The sequence below is a fragment of the Triticum dicoccoides genome, chromosome 4A (assembly GCF_002162155.2).
Source record: "Triticum dicoccoides isolate Atlit2015 ecotype Zavitan chromosome 4A, WEW_v2.0, whole genome shotgun sequence".
Lineage (NCBI taxonomy): Eukaryota > Viridiplantae > Streptophyta > Magnoliopsida > Poales > Poaceae > Triticum > Triticum dicoccoides.
This window is the reverse complement of record NC_041386.1, coordinates 751,063,990-751,072,794: the sequence shown is the minus strand read 5'-3', so window position 1 is coordinate 751,072,794 and position 8,805 is coordinate 751,063,990. Positions and strand designations below refer to the sequence as shown.

The window sequence follows — 8,805 nt, the reverse complement described above, 5'->3', positions numbered from 1 at the left end:
GACGTGGACCATTTAGAATCGCTTTTGCTATTTTACAGTGGAATGTTTTGCAATTCGTTGTCATTCAAATCTCTGTCCGTTCGATCCCGCGCTGAGATTCACGCTCGGTTCTGTTTGGGTTGTGACTTGTTTTGGGGTTCGGTTTCTTTATCGGGCGCGGTTTTCTGTTTTCGCCCGTTTTCATCGGCTCCGCCCCACGCCCGACCGGAGCACTGTAGGCTTTTTGTCTTTTTTGAATTTAGGAGCGGGGGCGTCGGCGTCGTTCCCCTTCTCATTTGGATAAGGCAGAGGGACAGAGCTCGAGCGGCAGAGGAGGGGGAGGCGATTCCGGCGATTCCTTCTGTTCCATGTCGATTTCGAGCTGATCCACTGCAGGTTATCGATTTCTTCCTCTTCTTCTCGTCGTCCCTGTCCCTCGCACTGGTTGGTTATCCCTGTCCCTCGCGCTGTTTGCCTGTCGCGTTGGTTGTGCGCGTGATTTTTGGTAGGAGCCTGCAGTGCGCCACGCGTAGTCTCCACGGCGTGGTCTGTGTGTTATTGTTGTTGTTGTAGTCGCATACCAATTCCCGCCCCCGGTTTGGTTCTCGTTGCTGTTGTGTAGGTAGGCGTAGAGGCAAGTTCTTCAGTTGATGTGGATCCCGTAGCTGCCTCTGAAGATCGAGTTCTGGTAATTGCCGCTGAATTTTGTCTTGTTTGTAACGTTTTTATCCCATGTTGTTGTTCATCCCGGTTGTATCCTTTTGTTGTGCACTTTTACTGAATTTGATGCTTGTTTTTCAGTGTTTCCACCACAATAGGAGTGTATGTTAAACCAAAGTTCTGCAGAGATATGCGCATGAAGTTCTCCTGTGCTTTTTTTTCTACCTTATGCGCCATGTATGGCTTTGCTGTAGTTTCCTACTGTATGTTGTCCTAATTATTGTGCAACTTGCTTCCCTAATTACTGTGTGGATATATCGTCCTTTTAATCACGCCTTTGGCCACATTCTATTCTTTGGCCACATTCCCCATCTTTCTAGCTAATGTGCCAGTGTATTTTGTTCTGCCTAATTTCTGTGTAATTTATCCTGTAATTAATCAGGGGAACTGTGCTCTTTTTTCAGTGTATCCCCCCATTTCCCTCCTTTTTTGCAGTCTAATTTTATCCGTTAATCTTCCATGTAGGTTGTCATGTAGTTACATTGTGGTCCCGTATATATTTACACTGTAGTTTGACATGTAATTGCTGTGTAATTTTCACTTTTTAATCGTGTGTATTTTGTGCTGACATCTGTATTCCGATGCGTAATTACAGTGTAAGTTTTCCACATTTTTACATTGTAACTTCACTTTATTTTTAGTGGTGTTACAGTGTAAATTTTCCCTTAATTACCGTGTAGTTACTCTGTAGTTTCTCTGTAGTTACACTGTAACCAGACGGTTTCTTACAGTGTATTTTTACCCATAATTACTGTGTTAGTTTACACTCTAAGTTGATGCTTTTTTAGAGTGCAACCTATTATTATTGTGTAGTTTGTAGTGTAGTTACACTACAACCCATTTCCCTTTTACGGTGTAATTGTACCCATAATCACTGTGTAGGTTGTCTTGTTTTTATGCTGCATTCTGATGCACTTTTACAGTGTAATTTCACCCATAATTTCTGTACTGCAATCCGATGCCATTTTGCACTGTAACCCGATGCCCTTTTACAGTGTAATTTTACCCATATTTACTTTGCTGTTTGTACTGTAGTTACACTATAACCCATATATTTTTACAGTGTAATTTTCTCTTTAGTTTAATGTTGTAAATTTGCATAGGTTTGCACTTCCAGTTTAATCTCTTTAATTGAGCCCCATTTTCCCCTTTCGTCTGTTTAGATGCAGCGTGTGGACTTCTGTAGATGTTCCATGTTCCTGTAGGTGAGAGGGCGATCTTTAGGTGCTCATGTACCTGTAGCTGCTCATGTTCCTGTAGGTGAGCGGGATTCTGTTGATGTAGCTTGGCGGATCTCTGTAGATGTAGCATGAGGGATACCGTAGGTGTACTGGCCAATGCCTAGCTCTTTTTTCTGCTCATGCTGCGATGCTCCCTGATGCTTCTGCATGTTTCCTGGTCATGCCCTTATGCTAGCTGCTCATGTCAAGCTCTTTGTGTATTCTAATGAATTCGGCTCCTGATTTGTTGTTGCGAGGTGTAGTTCCCCTTTGTTCCATGTTTGTTTTACTTCTAGCAGGAACGAATTTTAAGTTCAATTACAGTGTAATTTTGGCTCAGCCCTTTTCAGTGTTGTCACTTGTTTGATCAGACATTTTCAGTGTTGTCAAAGACTTCCAGTGTTGTAGTGAAAATTGGCCTAGTCTTACAGGGGTAATTTCTTCTAGGGGTGATTTTTTATTGTAATTACAGTGTGATTTTCCTAGGATGTCATTGTAACTTTATGTCAGTTTTACTGTGTAATTTGTCCCATTCCGACAGTATTTTTGTCTCAGATTCCAGTGTAATTCCAGTGTAGTTTTACCCATCAATTCCAGTGTAATTTTCCCCATTAATTCCAGTGTAATTACAGTGTAATTCTAGTGTAATCCCATTAATTCCAGTGTAATTCCAGCTTCGGCATGTATTGTCGTGTTCCCTGAACAGGTGGGGGTTTTGTTTTGCTGGAGAAACCGGTTTAGATGGTTACCCGACCCGTTTACGTGTTTATTTTTCTTCTTTTTGATGACTTCCCTGCTAGTACAGCTGTAACGTTGTCATTGGACAAGAAATTTGACTGTTTTCAAAAAGAAAAACAGTCAAATGTCAAATAGACATTCCCTACATTCACATTGCTTCCGAGAGTAGCTACCAGGTGGGCCTCGTTATCCATATTCCAGTGAATCACCTGCTTTTTACGGGTTTTTTTTTAGGGGTAAAACTTGCCGCTGCTATATTGACTAAGTAAAGTTTGGAATATCATCCGAGATTACAGATAAAGTAAAATCAGGCGGAGAATGAAACCAATACTCTGATCTCTCCTCTCCTACTCCCACTCTAGCAAGCGTGTGTGCGGCGACATTGGCTGATCTCCTAACCCAAGAAACCTTGAATCTTGTAAAAGAGTTGAGCATGTCCTTGATGTCCTGAATCCAGGGACCAACAACGGACAGCACCTTCTCCTCTTGGCGAATCATCTTCACCAGCGTTTGGCTATCCAACTCCGGTTATTGAGGTGCGTGTCGTTCTGGCTAGAGATAGAAAATATCTGGCTGCACTTCCTCTCTTTCCTCCCCCCTCCCTCCTCTGCTTCTTCATGCGCTGGACAGCGCAGCTCCTCGCGCCGCCCATCCGTCCACCCTGCTGCTCATGGGCGAAGCGCCGAACTCTCCCTGCCATCCATTCCCATGTGTGCAGCGGCGGCCCCGGAGAAATCCTCACTCATCCTCAAGCTCTGCGCTCTGCTCCGTTTGTCCCACTTCCTCTTCGTTTCTCTCCTCCTCCCCCATGGTCGCCGCCGCTCATCCTTCTCCTCTTCTCTCCTGTGCTACCACCGTCACTGCTTCTCCACAACGCAGCGAGAGTTGCAGTGAGAGTTGCAGCCTGTCCTTCTTCCATGCCAGCAAGTCAACCTGACTGATCTTGCTCCTCGTCACTCTAGGTCCGAGTCGTTCTGTTGGCCGCTTCAGGTACGTGTGTGAGCAAGCTCTCGGATTTGGAGAATAATTGCAGGATTAGGTAATTTGGGAGACTAATTATGAGCATTAAAAAGGTCACACTAACCTGCGCAGACGGCAACAGTGGTTATGTCAGCTCGAAGAAAAGCAGTGCTTGCTTGACGTTGATGGCTTGACATTTTGGGACTCTCTCCTTGGGCTCTTGATTTCACGGCGAGGATCATCTTGCCAGCATGTTTAACGAAAAAGGGTTTCCCCCCGCTTTAGATTATAAAGCAACGTCCAACCGATACAACCAGCTTGCTGGGGTGTAACGCCCCGGTTTCGATGCGCCAGGTGTCCGTCAGTTATTCGTCGTCATTGCCATGTCATGTGCTTGCGTGTTGCATTTTTTCATGTCATCATCTGCATTTTATATCATGTCATTATGTGCATTTCATTTTGCATACATGTTCGTCTCATGCATCCGAGCCTTTTCCCCGTTGTCCGTTTTGCAATCCGGCGCTCCTATGTTCCCCGGCGTTCCCCTTTCGTCTCTCGTTGTGAGCGGGTGTTAAACTTTTTCGGAATGGCCCGAGGCTTGCCAAGTGGCCTTGGTACAGCACCGGTAGACCGCCTGTCAAGTTTCGTACCATTTGGAGGTCGTTTGATACTCCAACGGTTAACCGGGTAACCGTAAAGCTCTCTTTTGTTGCAGCCCAACACCCCCTCCAAAGTGGCCCAAATCCCAGCAAACTCCCCTCCATGCTCTCGGTCGTTCGATCATGATCGTGTGGGCGAAAACCGCTCCTCATTTGGACTCTCCTAGCTCCCTCTACCTATAAATATGTGCCTCCCCCCCGGATTTTCGCGCAGACCAAACCCTAGCTCCACCCCTCTACGCCGCCGGACACGTCCGGTCCGTGCCGGACAGAGATCGCCGCCGCCTCCACACCACTCCCGGGCCGCCACGTGGCACCCCGGCCACCCGCGCCGCGCCGGCCCGCCCGAGCCCGGGTCTGGCCCCCCCAAGCCCATCGCCGCCCACGCGCCTCCCGCGGCTCCCCCGCCGCCCGAGCGCCGGTCGCCGCCGTCCGCCGCCGCCCGCCCGGCCCCGCGCCTCCGCCGACGGCCGCCGTCCGCCGCCCGTCGCTCCGGCCGCGCCGCCTCGCCGGTCGCCGCCCCGGCCGACGTCTGCCGCCGCCGGGCCATGGCGCCGCCCGGTGGCCGCGCTGCCCGCGCCGCCCGGCCCCGTCCCCGGCGAGCAGCCCCCTCGCCGGCGCCGCCCCGTCCCCGGTCGTCTTCCTCAACTCCGGCTGGATCTACCCCCGGGTGGATGAGATCCGGTCTGGATCCGCCTCCGCCACGCCTCCCCGCCCTGGATCTCCTCGTCCCGCTTCGTCCCACCCAGATTTTCGGAGGTTGATTTTCTCTAAGTCCCGAAATATTTAACATTATCATGTCATTTTCATCGCATCATAACTTGCTGCATACTGCTCCATTTCGTGCGTGTAATATGTCAAATTGTTCGCCTCGACGAGTTCTTCATTTCATTCCATTGCATCATGTTCATTTGAGCTCATCTAGATGCCCTAATCTTCGTTGCAAGAGTGCTATATGATGTTAACCTGCTGAAACTGTTATAACTTGTTGTTTTGTCTTTTTCATTGCATTTTGTGTGTGCATCTTATGAGCTTGATGTCTATATGAGTTATGAGCTATACCATGCCATCTTTACAGGGGTGCCATCCATGTATTTCTGTGAGTTGTGTAGTGAGTGCATCAAGCTTGTTAAGTAGGGTACTTGCTGTTGCTGTTTTGCATGTCTGAATCTGCTTTATCAGGATGCTATGTTAACCTGCTTCTACAAGTCATTCTATGCATAATCTGGAGATGTTCACTAAGGATGTTTTGTTATACATGCCTTGCTCTATCCATCCATGCCCTTTGTTGCATTTATAGCCTGTTGTAGCTTGTTGTAATCTTGCTCTCAAGTTGCTAAATAATGTTGCTGTCAGCCTGTTAACATTAAGTTCAACTAGATGACTCGTTGCGCCAATGGCGCAAAGGCCGAGAGGGAGCCAAGAATTATGAGAATATTCAGACACCCAAGTCTTTACTGCTGGTACATAAATGCTTCATTACAATGTGATACACAAGGGAAGTAGATAGGAAGGGACACGTTATATAGATGGTATGAAGCTACATAGATGGTAGGCTCATAGGTTTAAACAAAGTCATTAAGATCAGTTTATGCCAAGTAAAGCTACATAGACAGAGATGCATCATGTAGATTGCTTTGATCACCCAGCTTATGGTAAACAGCTACATAGACAGAGATGCATCATGTAGATTGCTTTGATCACCCAGCTTCTGGTCTCACCGCCTAGAGATGCATCATGCAATAATTTAAGAACATGTAGCAAAAGAGCAAACCAATACATTGTTTGACTTTGACCAAAACTGATATGCCTTCTTTTCAAGAAGGAAGGGAGTATAATTTAAATGTAAATAGGGAACTCACTCCACTTCCCTGAAACTCTGTCAGGTTTCCTTTCCTAAAATCTGCAAATAATATCCTAAAAAAATCATAGTCAATTATGCTTGTTATTATAGATACATGATAAGCGATATTCAGTATGATTCTGAACTACTTGAGCTCTAAGTTCTATTTGCAAAGCCTGACACACGACTAAGCTTCTTATATACATACATCACGTAATATGCTTGAATTCTGTTTGAATAGGGAGGGTGAGAACTAACAAAATTATCAGTGCACAACAATTTCCGATGAAAGAAGACCTGACAGTCAACAAGCAAACATTCAGGGAGGAACTAAGGGGCGTCAGTCTCATGCCATATGTATTCAGATAGTTGACATATACTCACGCAATTGACCTCTTGGTAGTCTTGGTTCATCTATTGCACCGGTATATCCTCCCACCCTCCAATATGTGTTAAACTGGGTAAAAGAATTGAAAGCTCAACATTGCAGTATAACACAATAAAAAAGTTTCTGCAATGACAGTGAAAGAAATAGACATGTCTATCTAGAAGCAATAACACATCATGAAGCTAATAAGTAGAGATATACTGGTTGTTTAATCTGCAGGTGCTGCCATGTTCTTCTCAAGATCAAAATAGTAGTAATCAAATTTCACAAATAAAACATCAAACAAACAATGGTTAATTAGTAAAGAACCAGTTTTATCTATTGCAGCGACACAAATTTCTTAGCTTGCGTACAACAACTCTTATGTGATAAGAAGTCAATTTTGCTGGGTAGTAAGTACCACGTGAGGATCTCCCACATGTCGTAGTGTCCAGCCAAGATGATGGAGATGGTTGGCATGGCAAAGCTGTAGGAGCCACCCATCACGACGGGGAGGCGAGACACGAAGAACATTTGCAGTAAGGTGTTTATGCCTGTAACGAACAAGAGCGTCTAAATTTCCTGGTATGTATATTGAATGGCTAAAGTTTATTCAAATATCTGGTAGGTACATCCACAATAGCACAACAAATAATGTAGTTAAAGGTGCGGTACGATGTAGGGGGTTCATCCTTGCTTTGTGATACCAGAAGTTGCAGACATAAAATAAAATTTATCACACTGTGGGCTCCGTGATGCTCATGAGGTTTATGAGTTCCAGTTAGTTTCCTGGTATTTCTATCATAATCATTTGCCAATATAGAGACATATCACTGCAGAAGGTTTCTTCTTAAAAGGAAAATTAAAGACACACCCCTTCGGTTGGAATGAGTACAAGCTAGGTATATCACATATGCACCATAATAATTTCAAAAGGGGTGCAAAAATATGCATCCAGCATAGAACATAAATCCCTGTGTATAAGGGAAAAAGTAGTTTGCATATAAGGATATAATACATGAACGGACATAATTGTGTTTGTGTGTGTGTGTGTGTGCATGCGTGTGTCTCCAATAATTATTCTAGTAACATAATCTAACAATTAACATATTAACAACACTATTGCTTGAAGGGTCCAATCAGAAGCTCCCAATTATTTTAGTCTGCCAAGTAATCTCTCTGTGTTGCACTCTTCAAGCATATTTTATAACCAACTTATTTATTGATAATGACAAAGAAGAACTACCTGAGCAGCTGAGAGGAGGGCTTGTATACACTAAAATCCAATCTTGTCCAGTGAGGGGATATTCAGCATACATGTCCACTGAAGCTACAATGCCAATGATCTGTTGTGATACAGTTCCTGAAATTTATGATACACTATAAAATCATTTTGAGTAGTAGGCAACCAGGCCATAACTGAATCTATCAGCAAGCAAAAGTCACATTCCAATTTTGAAGTAAGCATACAGTTTCCGAGTTAAATGCTAACATACTGTATGAACCAGAGAGAATAGATCTCAATTGATTAAATAAGCAATAGATACAAAATCTGTACTCTGAGGCTGAACTTACGTAGTAACTTAATAACTAAACTATATATGTAAGCTAGTAATGGCTCCCATAAACTGAAAAGGAAAGACTGCTAGTAAAAAGAGCCAACAAGACAACCAATATGCCCAAGCTCCAGAAAAAAGAAATAACCCAAATACACTGCCAAAGCAAATAAAAAACATTACAGGATAAAAAAGAATGATCAACCTGAACAGATCGTAGGAAAGACCAAAAGTCTCAAATTATTTGTTCTTCCTGAGTTGAATTACTCCTTCCAAAGCAAATGGTCAAGATAGCTATAGTAAGGAACACCCAAAAATGGTGCGCCCCCTCCCACGATGGAGCTTGACGGAAGTGGCCGGTGAGCATCGGCGGCAGGGCCGAGCCATCTTCCTTGCTGGCTCTGTCTTCCCCATCTTCCTCGCTGGCTCTAATTAAGGCATCTAAAGAAGCAAGTAGCTAACATTAGTTCATAGAGCCTTGGAATTGGGCCACAAGATCATGGCAAAATAACAGGAGCACATCATTTCTTGTGGTTTCCATGGTCTCTCAAAATTTTCATGGCTGGTTTGCTATTACTTCCAATTTTGCTTGTACTGTATTAAATAAGCCCTATTAAAGCATACCAAAGATGGTTTTCTATGCAAAATAAATAGACCAAAAATGAATGAAGCAAAAAAAAATGCAGATGAAACCTTTCAATAATGAACTAATTCCTAGTTTAACCAAAAGGCAACCGTGCGTGAGAACAAATATTGTCAGTGA

The 8,805-nt window shown here is 44.3% G+C and overlaps 1 long non-coding RNA gene across 1 annotated transcript; it reads left to right on the top strand.

Moving 5' to 3' along the window:
- The first annotated feature begins 276 nt into the window (after positions 1 to 276).
- Positions 277 to 2,597, top strand: LOC119288458. Its single transcript, XR_005141193.1, has 2 exons — positions 277 to 667; positions 781 to 2,597. It is a non-coding gene; the product is annotated as an uncharacterized LOC119288458 (long non-coding RNA).
- The last annotated feature ends 6,208 nt before the right edge of the window (positions 2,598 to 8,805 follow it).